General features: G+C 39.4%; 1 long non-coding RNA gene across 1 annotated transcript; it reads left to right on the top strand.

Moving 5' to 3' along the window:
- The first annotated feature begins 2,653 nt into the window (after positions 1-2,653).
- Positions 2,654-4,925, top strand: LOC145804550 (uncharacterized). The gene is made up of 3 exons (XR_014346537.1): positions 2,654-3,442; positions 3,562-3,614; positions 4,232-4,925. It is a non-coding gene; the product is annotated as an uncharacterized LOC145804550 (long non-coding RNA).
- The last annotated feature ends 11,857 nt before the right edge of the window (positions 4,926-16,782 follow it).

The raw sequence follows: 16,782 nt of genomic DNA, 5'->3' as shown, positions 1-16,782 counted from the left end.
ATGAACGTACCAAACTTGAACCACGTTCTCGTCTTTTTTGCTTCTTAGGGTATGGTATTGAACACAAGGGGTATCGTTGTTGAGATCCTCTCTCCCAGCGACTTCGTATCTCTCGTCATGTAGTCTTTTGGGAACACAAAATGTTTTCCTCTCTCTCTCTCTTCCGTTTGTCCGTTTCCTCATCCTCTCTATTTTTTACTGACCCTTCCACGGATATGTTCTCTGATGAGCTTACCCCACAGCCCTTGCCAGCCTCTCTCGAGTTCTCTGATGAGCTTACTCCACCGGCCCTACCAGCCTCTCTCGAGCCTGCCTTGCCTACTGGTCTATCCCATGCACCTGCTACCTCTGATGGTCCTGCTCTTACTCCCTCAGGATCCTCCCCTCCTGGTGAGTCTCTCCCTCTGGCTCCTCCTGCCTCTACTCAACCACACCGGGTAACCCAACCTTCTACTCGTCTTCGTGACTTTATTGTTGGTTCTACTGCTTTTTCTACTTATGAACCGACCTCCTATCGTGAGGCTCGCTCTAATCCTCTTTGGCAGCAAGCTATGACTGATGAATTGCAGGCTTTAGACAAAACTCACACTTGGGACATTGTTGATCTTCCTCCTGGCAAGACTGCCATTGGTTGCAAATGGGTCTACAAAATCAAAACTTGTTCTGATGGATCTATTGAGCGCTACAAAGCCCGCCTTGTTGCCAAAGGCTTCACCCAAGAATATGGTATTGACTATGAGGAGACCTTTGCTCCTGTTGCTCGTCTCACCTCTGTTCGCAGCCTGATTGCGGTTGCTACCACTCGACACTGGGATCTTTATCAAATGGACGTGAAAAATGCTTTCCTTAATGGTGTTCTTCTTGAGGAGGTCTACATGCAACCTCCCCCTGGGTCTACTTATCCACCTCATAAAGTCTGCAAACTTCAGCGTGCTTTATATGGTCTCAAACAAGCTCCGCGCGCTTGGTTTGCCAAGTTCAGCTCTACTATTCATGACTGTGGTTTCACCTCCAGTTCTTATGATACTGCTCTTTTTATCCGGAACACTGCTCAAGGGACCACCTTGCTTCTTCTTTATATGGATGATATGATTATCACCGGCGACGATCTTGATGGTATTCTATGCCTTAAACAGTTTCTTAGCCATCATTTCGAGATGAAAGATCTTGGTCCTCTCAGCTATTTCTTGGGTCTTGAAATCTTCCATGATTCCACGGGGTCTTTTCTCTCTCAGGCTAAGTATACCTCTGATCTTCTCACCCGCGCTGGTCTTACGGATTGCAAGACTGCCTCCACTCCCCTGGAGCCTCAAAGTCGTCTTACACCTCTTGATGGCACTCTTCTCTCTGATGCTACCCTATATCGTCAGCTGGTTGGCAGCCTTCTCTATCTCACTGTTACTCGTCCTGATATTGCCTATGTCGTTCATATTGTCAGCCAGTTTATGTCAGCTCCTCGTACCCCTCACTATGCTGCATTAGTCCGTATCCTTCGTTATCTCAAAGGTACCTTGTTTCATGGACTTCATTATTCCGCCCGCTCCTCTCTCCAGCTTCGTGCTTTTTCCGATGCTGATTGGGCTGGGGATCCTACTGACCGGCGCTCTACTACCGGGTTCTGCTTTTTCTTGGGTGTTCTCTTATTTCTTGGCGCAGCAAGAAACAATCTCTTACTGCTCGCTCCAGTACCGAGGCCGAATATTGTGCTCTTGCTGATACTACTCAGGAGCTTCTCTGGCTTCGTTGGCTTCTTGCTGACATGGGTGTTTCCCCCTCTGGCGCTACTGCCCTCTTTTGTGACAATCAAAGTGCTCTTCAAATAGCTCACAATGATGTTTTTCATGATCGCACCAAGCACATTGAGATTGACTGTCATTTTATTCGTCAACACGTCACTCGTGGTACTGTCCATCTTCATCCAATCTCCTCTGCTGATCAACCTGCTGATATCTTCACCAAAGCTCATTCTCCTGGCCGCTTCGTTGAACTTGTCTCCAAACTCCAGTTGGTTGATGTTTGTCCTCCTTGAGTTTGAGGGGGGCTGTTAACATATTAATATAATTATTAATATAATATGTTACTATATTATAGTATGTATATAATAGGAATATATTATAGTATGTATATAATAGCTTTCGGCTTGTCCTTGCTTTCGGCCGCCCACCTTCTTTCGGCCTACTTTTTCTTATTATAGTGAATTATATCATAATGATGTTTTGTATCCAGCTCCTATATTATGGAGCCTTTATTTGGTTTCTGAACATAGTGTTAATAACATAGAGTTCTCTTTCAATATCACTCTCTCAACTCTCTTTCAACTTGTTTCACACTAACTAATTAATAAAAAAGCATTATAACACATGTTAATAAACAAAGTTTGTTATTATTATAATAAAAAAAATTAATTGATAAAAAAAAAAAATACAAACAAGCAACAAAACAACAACAAATCCAAGTGAAAAAATTGCATCATTTGCATATCCCAACTGGATTGGCACGGCACATATACAATGGCCAATTATGTGCATACCAAGACAGAAATGGAAAAATCACCCCTCGCCGACCCGCACAGGAGGTTAGCAAGGTGCCAACCTCAAAACCCCAGTTCAGTTTCACAGGAAGCTTATGATAATTCATCTGCCAATATAAAATTAGAAATGGAAGCATGTTTTAGCAGACTCTTTGGGAGATGATACTGCTTTTTTTTTTCTTTTTTCTTTTTTTTTCCCTTCTGTTTTATAAATTGTGTATGTGACAGTGTTTTGCACAAAAACAACTGGTGAACATTAAAGTGACAACAGGGGATGAAGTTAGGCAAGTGGGTTTTCGCCTGTCGGTTGCCATGGTGGCAGTTTTTGCCTGTTGGTTTTGTGTGATGAGATCTTTATGCTAATTTAGTTGGGATTATTATTATTTTTTTCTATCCTTTTCCTTTATTATTTAATGTCAATGTATTGTTACTTGATTATTATCAATAAAATTGCTTTTTGCTGTTTTTCACACACACCAAAAAAAAAAAAAAAAAACAAGAAGAAGGTAGGCAAGTGGGAACTCACCACAAATGAGAAAATGAAGGTTACAAATGAGAAAATGAAGGTTGACTTCTTCAGAATAGGCACTGGCAAGCAGTACTTTACTTATATAGTGCTTTGTATATTCACATTTTCTTTTTCTCTCTCTTTCCTATATAAACCACAATCCCCACATACTTTCTCTTCCCATCACCAACCCCTCAAGCTCTTTCTTTTTCTTCTGCCTCAAATTTCCTCACTGCTCAGATCTCTCTTTCTCTCTATCTCTCTAAATATATATATATATATATATATATCATCTGTTTTTGATCAGATGATCAACATGGAACACAAGGCTTTTCTTCCAGTACTGCTTGTGCTGTTTTTGGGATTTTCTCTTGTTTTCTCATCTGCTGCTGTTCCTACATCCAGTATGTAATTTGTAGAGATCAAACATTGGTTTCAATGCTGTTTTGTCTTGGGTTTTTTATTTTAAAATTAGTGATATGTGTAAATTAATGAGTTGCCTCGTTATTGTGTTGATTAACAGGAAGCCTCAAGTCTTTTAAGGATGACCCATCAATCCATGATTTACTTGCTCAGGTCACCTCCCTCTCTCTCTCTCTCTCCCCTACATCAAAATTCAAGATCCTTATGTTCTATTTGGTGGCTTTAAAATTTGGAAAAACATGTTTTCATTTTAATTTGTTTAGGCATTAGGAGGAGGGTAGAAATTGAAAAAAATAATATAGAAGCCTTATAGCTGTCAGATTCCTATGTTCATTTTTATTTTTTATTATTTTTGCAAGTACTACATATCTTTGAATGGGATCATAAATGGAGACCATACATAGGCATTATTCAGTCCCTCTTTCTTTTCTTCTTGATATTTTCAATTTTTTTATTACTAAATGGATATTTAATGACTATACTTTTCATGGAGAATACAAATAAATGGGATTAGAAAAACTAGTAGCAAATTTGAGGATTAGCTGCGTCATACACCGTTCTCACTTGCATTAATTTTGTAATTAGTTTTCCTATGTACTATTTATTTTAATCCCATTTTTATTTTTATTTTTAAATTAATTTATTCCTCTTCTCTCTCAAACTTTCTTCAATTCTTTCACATCATTTTTTTTTTTTTTGGGATTTAGTCTAAAGTGCTTTATGTATTATGGGTGATTAAATTAATTGTGAGTTGTTCAAAAATCTAACAGGGTGAAATGGAAATGGGGAGCGAAGGAGAGATATCAGATGTGGAACAAGTATTCATAGAAGGGAGGATGGTTATAGCAAATACAGACTATCCAGGAACAGGAGCAAACAACCACCATGATCCCCCAAAACCCCCTGGAAGATTTTGACTTCCACAGCTTGTCTCTCTCTACTAGATGTTTTACTATATCAATTATAAACTATAAAAATTTTCCGAGAGTTGAAAATAAGCATCAATTTGAGGATTTTTGAATGGGTCAATCTTTTGAATTGTTGCTAAATCCATAGACAAGCAAGAGATAACATGGTGGAAAAATGGATTGTTTCAAATTAATCTTATCAGTCCAAGCGAACAAATTTCCTTCTAGGGGAGTGAAAATAAAGTAGTTTTTATAGTTGAAGAGTCCAAAAATATACTGTTTTAGAGTGACATTCAATAATAATTGAGGAGTAAACTGTAATTAACTTTTTTTATTTTTATTTAAATGGTGATAAGCTTGGTTTGGAGTGTCTTGCCTTGTTAAGCATGTGCCCTCTATTAGGTACATCGGATTAAGTTTTTTTTCTATTGTACTCTTTACACAGTACAATCTGACATGATTTAGAAAATTTTGGGAGGTTCACTCATGGTGTGGGCTTTTTTTGGGCCCTGGTTGTATATGTATATGCTAATTAAATACTAGATTCTCTTTGTAATGTTGGAACTTGTGACTAAACGCAACTGTTGGATTTGAGCACTACATGAAGATGAAATGTTTTTTTTGTTTTTATTTCCGATGTATCTAAAAAGAAAAAAAAAAGAAAAGAAAAGAAAAAAAAGATCAAATGCTTTTGCTCTTTGAAAAAAGGGTAAAATTCACTGCATTTTAATTTTTTTTTTTTTTTTTTCCCTCAAAGTGTAGTATTGCTTATGAAATTAAGGAATTATCACTTGGAGCAAAATTGTAATAAAATTAACAACAAAAATAATTGGTTTGATTCTACAGCAATGTCATTCAACTTATCTTGTTGGGAGACTGTTTGGGAATTTGACTTTTTCATTAAAAATATTAAAATGTTAGTAAAAACATCAAAAATTTATTAAGAAAAAAGTAAAAGCTAAACACCTTAATAATTCACAATTTATTAACTGATAGAAGATATTATAAATATAAAGCTAGTAATATCCAATCACACATTCACTTATGAAAGAAAATTCAAAAGCTTCCCATTCAACTTGTCATGTATTTAAAAATTGCCAGGTTGGCAAGCAGTCATTTTTTTATATTAATTGATAAAAGATAAATTATAAATATGCTGATAATTATAGCATACTATTCAAGTAATTTTATTTTCACATACTAATTTTTCTTAGTGTACATACTGAATGAATAATTTTTCAGTACAATATATCTCTTTATTTCAATAATGTTCTCACCCTAATTTTTTTCATCCACCCATCCATCCTTCATCACCGTTGCCGCCACTCTTAACCCTCCATCACCACCATCATCACCACCACTCCTAGCTCATCTCTTTCCATCCTAAACTTCCACAATCAATCTCGAAAATGGGTGGTTCATGGCGGGGGGCTTGTAGAAGTATAGAGTTCATAGCGGAAGGTGGTCGCAATTGGAGGGAGAAAGAGGCGATGAAAGGGGATGGTAAATGAGAGAGGTGGGGCTGGCAATGGAGGATGGATGTGGTATTTTAGAATTAGGGTTTTGGGTGGAAGAAAATAAGGATATTATGGTTTTTTATTCTATAACAAAATTTTATTAAGAAAAATTTTCATTAAGTATGTGAACTGAGAAGAATTGATTTGTGGAAATAAAATTAACCTAAATATTCACCTATGAGAAAAAATCTAATATTTTAAGGTTTGAATAACATTTTTGAATTCAGTGTGGGTTTGATAAAAAAATTTAGAAGCCTAAAATAAATTTGGCTCGTGTTTGGGTAGGAAAACAGCAAATAACTCAAGCAATCCAAAACCTAAATCGTATATATAAATATATAAAAATATTTTATATAATACAAATTATTAGACTTTAATTGATGTTAAAATATTTTGAATCGCTAAATTATATTTATTATATATTTTCTATACACAAGTAACATAATAAAAAAACTTTACTCTTTAGTCTCACTAAAAAATAACGAAGACTATTGCAGGTGCACAACTTTTTAATATCATATAAAATATTTATTTTTATATTATTAATGATTTTTGTCAAAAATATTAAGAAAATCTAGTGTTAACAAATTAAGCAACTTAGCAAAAATAAATAAATAATCAAAATTTTGTGCAATTCAAGCCTGCCTCAGGTTACATTTAGACAGACAACCTCGAATTACAAGTTATTAAGCTTGAGAAATTCTTAGCATTACTTGGATCAGGGCTAGACAACCTTTTAATACAATCAAACTTGTCAAATTGCACCCCAAAATAAACCCAACAAAATAAGAGTCGTAGGGGTGAGCTACTAAGGTAATTGGATCAATTATCTTATCATGAGCATGGTCAGGATTGGTTTAGTTTGAGATAAAATATAGTGACCCTGGTTTGAATTTGACCCGTTGATGTTTTGGATCCGGATTTCATTGCCTTTTTGGTTGTTCATGTCTTGACTCTACTCATTGTTTATTGGATTTGGTTTTTAGAGTGTCTTGGTTGCGTTGGGAATAGGTTGGTAACTCGTTTCTCGAATTGTCGTTACCTAAAATTTTGCTTCTGCGCTCGAGCAGCACTTCCTGCGTTCGAGCGGTTATTGTGAACTTTCAGCACTTTTGCAGGTCTGCAAAGATATTGGGAATTGTCATTCTTTGCTCGAGCAGCCATTCTTGCGTTTGAGCGGTGTTCGCTCGAGCGGCACTTCTTGTGCTCGAGCGATGGTCACTTGTCTTAAAACTTTTGAGAGTTTGTATTATACGCTCGAGCGACACTTCTTGCGCTCGAGCGGATTTTTGTGTTTGAACGCTCGAGCAGTCTACTTGTCTATATATGGCCGTAGTGCGCTGAAAAAGTTACTTTTTTCTTTTCTCTCTCTTCTCTCTCTCCCTTTTACGCCATTTTAGGGTTTCTTGGACCTAAAAGCTTGGGTTTCATCTAGTTACACCCATTTTCTACCCCTAGTCCTATAGATCAAAACGTAGAGTGTCGCGAGGGCTTCGATTTAATCTGAGCGGATCATGTTTTCATCGTCGGTGGAATTTCAGATTTTCTCATTTTTGCTCCAAGAGGTAGTGATTCTTGAGCTTCTATCAATACCTCACTATAGATAGACTTGTGGTAATTTTTATGGCATTTAAAAACATGCTTTATTGTTAGTTTTTGATAAAAAGCATATGGTTGGATTGGGGTTTAAATTGGTCAGTTTGTGGGTTGCGTGTATGATTGGTTGTGGATTATAAATCATGTTTAGGATATAAATTGGAAAGGTTTGGTATTTTGTTTATTGATTTGGGATATTAAAGAGAAGTTTAATGTTAAATGGAAATGGGGTTATGATGTGGTTGTTTAGGAATAATTGAGGTTTTGGATTAATGTGGGTGGACGTGGCCTTTGTGGTGTTTGTTAGGATTTGGAGTAGTGAAACCTTATTTTCGAAACAAAATAAAACTAATTACCCTTTTTATAAAACATGAGAGTTGCAATGAACGACAGTATGGAGTTACCTAAGGCTGTATTTATTATTTCAGATTATGTAGTTGGCGTCTAGAGTTTTGCCATTGGCCGTCAGTGGATGATAGTATTGATTGTTAGTAGACATATGCCATGTGTACTAGTGTAGGATGGACTATGTAATATGAGATGATATGTTGTTGGTTGGAAGTAGACATTGTGGATAGACAATTCCGTTGGTGAGTTATGAATTATGTTGTTAAAGAGGTAATTGGAACGTTTGTTAGTATTGTTTCCATTGAGAGACTAGTGTTAAATAGTTAAGTTCTTTGTTCCCTTCCGGTTTGCGGCCCGTAAAGTATGACCTAAGGAGCACCTCTTTTCGGGTGAGGCCAGTAAAGTGTTATGTGGTATTGGTATTATTGGATCTGTCATCTGTGCTATAGGCCAGTGGCGATGAGATTAGTAGTATGTATTACTTTGGTTATCTTATTTGAATGTATATATGTGTTAATGGTTTCATAGGGGTCACCCTTTTTAAATCCTTGGGCCTATGGTCAGGGAAGGTTGTAGATGTATATATTGCGATGTAAACGCATATGGTGTATTGGGAGGTAGGATGGGGATTATGATTTGTATGCGGGGCTATATTATCAGAACGATTGTTTAAGTGAGATTGAGATTTGAAAACATTTTCTTTTGGAAGTAATGATGGGAATGTGAAAGAGAAGAAATGATTTTTATGAATTGTGTCAAGAATAACTTTTTCAGGAGGAAAAAAAAAACACAGTTATAGGAGTATATTTTGGATATTAAATGTCACACTACTTATACAATATGTCATGATGCACTCATGATCATTTTTATCTATATGTTGTGATTGGTTAGGATCTTTGGAATCTCTACTAGGCTTAGTGCTCATCCCACGTGTTGATAAACTTGTTTTCAGGTACAAGGCTGGAGGAATCGTGTATGACATGAAGTCTTTTAATTGTTGGTCACGAGGCATTTACTTGTTGGCCGTCTGCCATGTATTGTATAAGGGTAAATCCCTTTTGTTTTATTTATTGTTATACAATGTAAGCCTAAGGGCATTTGTAGACGTCCCCGAACGTCCCGGGAGGAAATTCCCGCCCGTTTTGTTCATTGGGCTTACTACAGTTCAGGACTCAATGTCACAGTCCTGTATCTAATCTTGCAGAGTGCAATGCAAGACCGATGAAATCATTAAAGAGTCCAAATCCGGCAAATCATTTTTGAAAACAGATTTTTTTGAAAGAAGTGCCAAACATGGACTGCTTTGCCAAATACAGAGTCACCACCTAAACATTTTATTTTGGGAAATTTAGGAAACCCTGACTCATTGCCTAAGGCCACGTGTCCATCATCACCAAAGTTGCTTCGGCTCGGGAACTTGGGTACGATTGGAGAAGGTCACTTCGTGAGCACCCCCGCTCGCTCGATCAAAGATCGGCTTCTACTAACCATGATATCTAGTTTTGAAAACATTATGCGTTCTTATTCCGGTTATTAGCCTAGATTTACTATGTGATGCGCACAACATACAAGTATAGACTGGATCGCCTGAATCGGAACGAAACATCTCATGTTTGCTTTTTAAAGCGGTTTGCTACTCACAAGTAGGCTAAAATGTGGATTTGCCACCCTCAGGTGGGCTTAGAAAACAAGGTGATTTGCCACTATCTAGTGGGCTTAAAACTCGCATTTAATGAATTGTTCCAATTCGGATAACCCAACCTTCACCCACAGGCATTCAGGCAGGTATATCATATAAGCACATAGCCTCATGATAAGCATGCTATCATGGCAGTCACTCACACACATGCAAGGATGCTAAAGCATAAAAGCTTACCTAGCACTCCAAACCAAAACAGAAACTATGTTAGAAATCAATGCATGACCCTAACTATGCTGAAATGCCTAATGCAACACATGCAAAATGCAACTAAGATAGGCTCAGCTATTCTAAACATGGCATATGATGATGCTACAGCTAGCACATATTCAATTTGGAATTTGAAATACAAATGCAGTTAGTATGATGCGTCGAGCCCGGTGCATGCAATACAGATGAATGATGCAAACATGCCATCATACTGTATGCTAATTGAAACATGCCCTAATCTAACCATCATAAGTTGGTAAATAAAAGGGAGAAAGACGTGAGGTTGGAAAACATACAACACACACACGCACACTTATTACAATTGTACCCTCACTCGGAGGGTCCGAAAGAATAATACAGTCCGAATGATAATACAGTCCGAAATGAATAATTAAATATTACAAAACCCTAATTAATTAACAAATTAATCTAGGAAAGCGAGTAAATTAGCATGCAAGCCTATGGACTGCCTCAGATCTGTTTTGAATGAAGGGAGATGCATGCTTGAGTTGCCTGGCGCAGAAATCCATTGCGATGCCCCGATTCGCCTTTGTTTGTAATTAATGCCAGAATGCTGTGCAAGGCTTTAGAAAGCTGCTGATTTCTGATTTGCTGCAACAGAGAGCAAGAAAGGGGCATGGTAAAGTATTTTCACATATGTATGCATGACTACTCTTCAAGGAGTGTAGTCCTCGATCCTCGTGCCACTAATCACGCATCTTGATGCATGATGACCGAGGAGTCGAATTACACGACTCGATGTGAAATGAATGCACATGAAAACACAACAAGACCTAGACTCCATCATGGGTAATCCGGAGTGTCGGCGACCGGGAATTGAGACACATTCCGTCACTCGGAGTACGAAACGTCCCTTGTTTCCCGTGCTCGGGCTAACTCCTATCCCAAACATAATACGAATGAGATGGCATACACAATGCGACTAACATACAACTTAGCATACGCAATTCTATGAAATGGCATACACAATGCTCGATGTAACATGGCATACACAATGCCCTAACATGCAACCTAGCATACGCAATGCTATGAAACGAAACGGCATACACAATGCATGATGGACTTACACCAACATGAGTGGACCTCAGCCACACTCACATCAGTGGCCATAAGATGAAAATGAGATAACCGAAATGCGTGCATACATGCACGCAAACCGAGGACCGAACCTAAGGCATTAAATGCCACTCTACCAAAACATGGCAAGGATGAAGCATGGCATTCAAACATGTAATTTTTAGCACTGAAACATAATGTTAAATGGTCCCGAAACATGAAAATATGGCACCCGATGCATGGAATAAGCCCCGAAACTCAAAACTAGTCCAATGCATTGAACCACAAGTATACAAAGCAAGCATTATTTGATCATGAAGTCTAAATACAGAGCCAAGGCAGTCCCAAAACATGCACATTTTCAGTTTAAGGCATGGCCAAAAGATGCTAACATGATGGACTAAAATAGCATGCAGCATTGGCTAGTAAGTATGGGTTGTATTACAACTATATGATGCGCATGAGATCTCATCAAACCAGCCAAAAACAGTGAACAAAACATGCCAAAATATGCCCAAATAATCATTGAAATGCAGCCAACGCATGCAAAAATAAGGGGCTTCTTTGGAGGGCCATGCAAGGGGTTGTTAAGCACATACAAGATAGACATGAAGCGTAGCAAAACCACCTCTAGAAATGGACTATGACAGCCCTAAAACTCACCAAATTGGCCCTGAAATGGGTCTAGGAAACATGCAAAGAAAGGCCCCTTTGAAAGGCCTTGGATGGGATTGCTCTACACATGCATTGTAGACATAAAACATGGCCAAAAGGGCCTTGGACAGAGCCAAGGCAGACCCCAAAACTCACAGAATGAGGCCTGAAACATAACTTCGAAGCATGAAAAATAGGGTCCCTTTGGAAAGCCCAAAAGACCACCAAACAAGACAAGGAGAGAGGGGGTCACCCCCCTCTAATTTTGGCCAGTGGCTAAGAGGCCAAACCATGGCCAATGCAAGTGCTCTAATGCATGGCCCTAATCATGAAGGAATGAAGCATGCATAGGGGAGGATGACCCCAAACAGAAAAATTCCATTAATTAAACTTGAAGAGGGGCTTAAAATAATAACTTTTTCAGTTTATGACAACTCTCGAAAATGTTCACAAGTAGGGCTAAAATATGATGCAAAAATAGCCCTAAAATAGAGATAGAGGGTAAGGGGAAGTAGATGACCTCAAATAGCAACGTGTTCTTAAACAAAGTTGAAGAGGGGCTCAAAATAAGAACTTTTTCAGTTTATGTCGAAGCCCAAAAATACCTTCAAGTAGGGCTAATCAATGGAGCAAAAAAATGCAAGTTTAAGGAAAATAGGCACTTACCCTTGAAGAGTAGCAAAGCTAGAGCTTTTGGACCAAGTTGGTGGACCTTCAACACTTGAAAATCAGTCCCAAAGTGCTGTAATGGATGATGGAGGTGTGGTGCTAAGGGTTGTAGTGCAAATGGGCCAAGAAAATTAGGGTTTTGGAGCTTGGAATAGTGAAAATGGAGGATGGAGGGTGTATGCCTTAAGCAAAAATGTTCAACCCCTAGCAATGGAAGAGGAGAGAGAGGTGTAGAGAGAGTGACTCTCAAAACTTGCTCCAGAAGTCCTTCAAAAATGAGAGATATAACTCATATATAGCCCAAAAATAGAGTAGGCTCGAAAATATCTGATTATAAGATAGCTGGAGGTTGTGGAAGACAGCTGGAGGGAAAATAGCTATCAATTCTAAGCTTTCTGGGCATAAGTGGTCGGCCGGCCACTTTTTATGGTCGGCCAGCCACCTTTCCTGGTCGGCTGACCACTTTTTCAGGAGAGGGTGGTCGGCCAGCCACCTTTTCGGGTCGGCCAGCTAGTTTAGGAAAATTCGGCTTTCCCGATCCAACTTCAAATGGACATAACTCCTTCATTTGAACTCTTTTTCAGATAATTCTTTGTCCAAATTGAATCCCCGGAAGTTATCTTTCCAATGGCACCAGCCTTGCATTAAAATTCCTCCTGTGCAAAAAGTTATGCCTGTTTTGGTGAAGCCGCGCAGATTCGGTCCAACCGGATTCATGCCGAACTTCTGCCAAACTAGTTTTCTTCTCTCCTTTCCTCTTTTCTTCAAATCCAAGCCCCTAAACAAAGTGTTTTGAAATATTTTTCAAAGATTTCATCTCTCATTCATTCATTTCTACTTTGTCCTTGCTCGGTTTACCGAAAAGCGCAACATTTGACAAAATGCGAGCCTCGGAACATCGTAGGAACTTTATTTCAAAAATATTTTGAAAGAGAGGGTTTTAAGGTCTAAAATATTTTGATCAAGATTGTTTTGGTCCAAAAAGGGGTATGAAGTTGAGATTTGACTCTCCTCTTGCCGAAGAAACCGACCCTTTGCACTGCACAACTTCCAAAACCATCAGTCGCTTCTAAGTCTTAAAGGCGGTCAAAAATGGGGTGTCTACAGTTGCCCCTCTTTGACAGAACTCAGAAGTCAAAAAGTGACGGGAGTGAGTGTCAAAGCCCAGAAAGGACCCATTTTTGACAAGGCCGAAGACTTGGACAAACAAACAAAATATAGATAAATAAATGGTTGTGCCTGCAGGCTGCCTACTTATCCCTTTGCAAGGAATCAAATCAACGTAGTTCAGGGGCAGGATGCAAAATGATATGTGGGAAGATTTTGATAATTGGACTTATATGCTATGCGAAGCCGGTTTTGAAAATTGGACTTATACGCTACACGAAGCCGGTTTTGAAAATTGGACTTATATGCTACGCGAAGCCGGTTTAAAAATTCAGGATTTATGCAATGCACTGTAATGACTAAAATGCAATGTGATAGCTAAGAAAAGGGAAGTACCTTACAGGGGCAATTGGTAATGACTTACCTCGGCAATGTCCTACCTCATGCTGATATGGGAATCTTCCTCTTCTTCTCAGTTGAACCACAGGTACTACTTTTCTTCCTGACTATGGTTGCAGCTTTCCCTATTCTCCAACAGGGTGACAGACTAGGTTGATTCAGTATCCTGAATTGAGGCGCATACATATGCTATCTCAATCTATGGGGCTGCCATACAGATTTCAAGCCGAGGATATACCTCTGGGTATTTAAACCAGACTTTAATCTCGGAAATCCCGAACCTTTACGTTCTAGGCATAAGCCATTCGAACTCTAGTTTCCACCGTCTCAGTTGGTCTCCTAGGAACTCACTGCAAACACAAGCAGGTGGCTATACCAGACCACCGGAAGTCGTTCGGGCACGATGAACACCAAAGGAATTGCACCTTTAGAGGATTTAAGGTCTCTTAGACCGGAGAGTGCACAAGATAGTGCGATGAGATGCAAGCAAAATGCAAGTACGATGCGCAAAACAATGCGAATGATGAGGCAGGATTTAAGGTCTCCTTAGACCGGAGAATTTAAGGTCTCCTAGACCAGACAATAAAACAAATACGATGCAATGGATGTAATAGATGTGATGCAATAGATAATAGATGCGATGCAACAGAGAGTACAGTAGAGGCAAAGGGTGAACACACTCCAACTACGCTGGACTCGCGAGTGGAGGAAGAACAAAGAAAATCAATCAGGAGCGTGTTCCACGCAACCTAAGATAAATTCCAAACACGTTGAAATCGTGTGAGGAAGAGAACACTCTAACCACGCTGAAATCGTGAGAAGAGATCTGAAAACAACCGCTCAAGTGCGCGCATAACGCAACCTGAGATAAGATCCAAACACGCTGAAATTGTGTGAGGAACGGGACACTCAAACCATGCTGAAATCGTGAGAAGAGATCCAACAACCCGCCTAGCACGTCTACAATGCAACCTGGGATAAATTCCAAACATGCTGAAATCGTGTGAGGAAAAGAACACTCTAACCACCCTGAAATCGTGAGAAGAGGTCTGAAAACAACCGCTCAAGTGCGCGCACAACGCAACCTGAGATAATATCCAAACATGTTGAAATCGTGTGAGGAACGGGACACTCAAACCACGCTAAAATCGTGAGAGGAGGTCCAACAACCCGCCCAGCGCGTCTGCAACGTAACCTGGGATAAATTCCAAACACGCTGAAATCGTGTGAGGAAAAGAACACTCTAACCACGCTGAAATCGTGAGAAGAGGTCTGAAAACAGCCACTCAAGTGCGCGCACAACATAACCTAAGATAAGATCCAAACACGCTGAAATCGTGTGAGGAAAAGAACACTCTAACCATGTTGAAATCGTGAGAAGAGGTCCGAAAACAACCGCCCAGGTGCGTACACAATGCAACCTGAGATAAATTCCAAACACGCTGAAATCGTGTGAGGAAACGAGCACTCAAACCACGCTGAAATCGTGAGAAGAGGTCCGAAAACAACCGCTCAAGTGCGCGCACAACGTAACCTGAGAAAGTCCCGAAGGACAACGATCCCAAACGCTGCTCAGCGTAAAAGGATAAATGGTAGAAGATAACACAAGATGCAAATAAATGCAAGTAAGGTGTGCATGACAATACAACAAGTGTGCGTGACAACGCAAGTAAAGGTGTGCATGACAGTACCAGTGGAAGAATGCATAACAATGCGGGTGGAAGGGTGCGTAACTTTGAAGCAGGCTTGATCTTGCGCTTGAGGTAGAGGCACACTCATACTTCAGAGTATTGACAAGGCTTGAAAAGGTACATCCGGAATACAATCACGAAATTTTCTGAAGTTGAAGCACACTCAGATGCTTCGATTTTCCTTTTTTTTTTTTCTTTTGCTTTGCAGTCTGGAACCCACATAGCTTCAGATAGGTCCTTGTTTTATTGTTCACACTTATCGGGGGTGGACCCTGCAGTTTTATGAAAGAACAAATACTGTTTTGCACAAATGTGGAGAATGGCACAGCACTCTAAGCACAAGATTAATTTTTTTTGAATATTGAGAAATGAGTTCTAGACCGGGTATTGAGCCTACAACTGAATACAGCGAAAAAGACTCAATAACGGAAAACAAAAAGGTAAACAACCTAAACACATCAAGACACACTCAGAACGACTCAAAGCAAGAATCGAGACAAACAAAACAAAAGACATGACACACAGACGTGTTACAAAGACGAGAGACCTCTCAGTGCACGAGGAGCCAGTTTCTCTAGGTATTATTTCTCACCCTTTCTCATTTGTGGTTCTCACATCACTCGGCCCTCAGGCTCTGTTTTTTTGAAAAAGCCCTTTTTCTCACTTTTTCTCTCAACGCACATCTCTCTATTCTTTAATCTCTCATCTTTTATCCCTCCCCTGGGTGGTTGATGGATGAACAAGAAATTGCAGGCTCTTGCCCCTAGTATGCTGCTAGATCCTTCTTCTTCTATGCGCAGCTAGTGAGTTCCTCCCACAGGGGGGTTGTGCTACAACTGGGTGTGTAGCGAATCTGCAGCTGACATCGGTTGACGATGCTCTGCTGGGGAGTTTCGACGCGATCAGATATGTCCAGATGAGGAAGTGGAACATCTTGATCCATTCCAGTTTGGTGCTTCACACTTGGCTTGATACCACGTTTCTCAGAGGATGTGAGAGCTTTTCGGCCCTTTTGTTATCACCTTCAGTTGTGCCATTTCTGGCAGGTAGAGTGCCCTTCTTGGCAAGTATGGTGCCCTTTCAGGCAAGTATGTTGACAATGGGAAAAAGACAGAACACCTGACTCAACTGTGCCCCTAGTTCATCATTTCGACCATTTTTTGTTTTTGGCTTTCTACTAAAACAATTTTGACCAAAATGAGAATTAGATTAACATGTTTGTTCAATTTTCTGATTTAAAATCATGCAAGTCAGGTTATGAGCACTGAAAATTTTCCTTTTTTGGGTCCAAGAAACGGTCCAGTTTTGGAAAATGGAATACTTTTCGAGAGAATAGTCAATCTCAGTAAAAATTCTCAAAAACTGTTTTTACAAACGGCCACTGCTCAACGAGCACGGAACCTACCCTCGAGATGCACAACCTCAGATCCGAAGGAAAATTGTCCC

Source organism: Camellia sinensis, chromosome 12, assembly GCF_055761805.1.
Source record: "Camellia sinensis isolate YWXY chromosome 12, ASM5576180v1, whole genome shotgun sequence".
NCBI lineage: Eukaryota > Viridiplantae > Streptophyta > Magnoliopsida > Ericales > Theaceae > Camellia > Camellia sinensis.
Note: the sequence above shows the minus strand (reverse complement) of the source record. Positions and strands in the feature narration are given on the sequence as shown.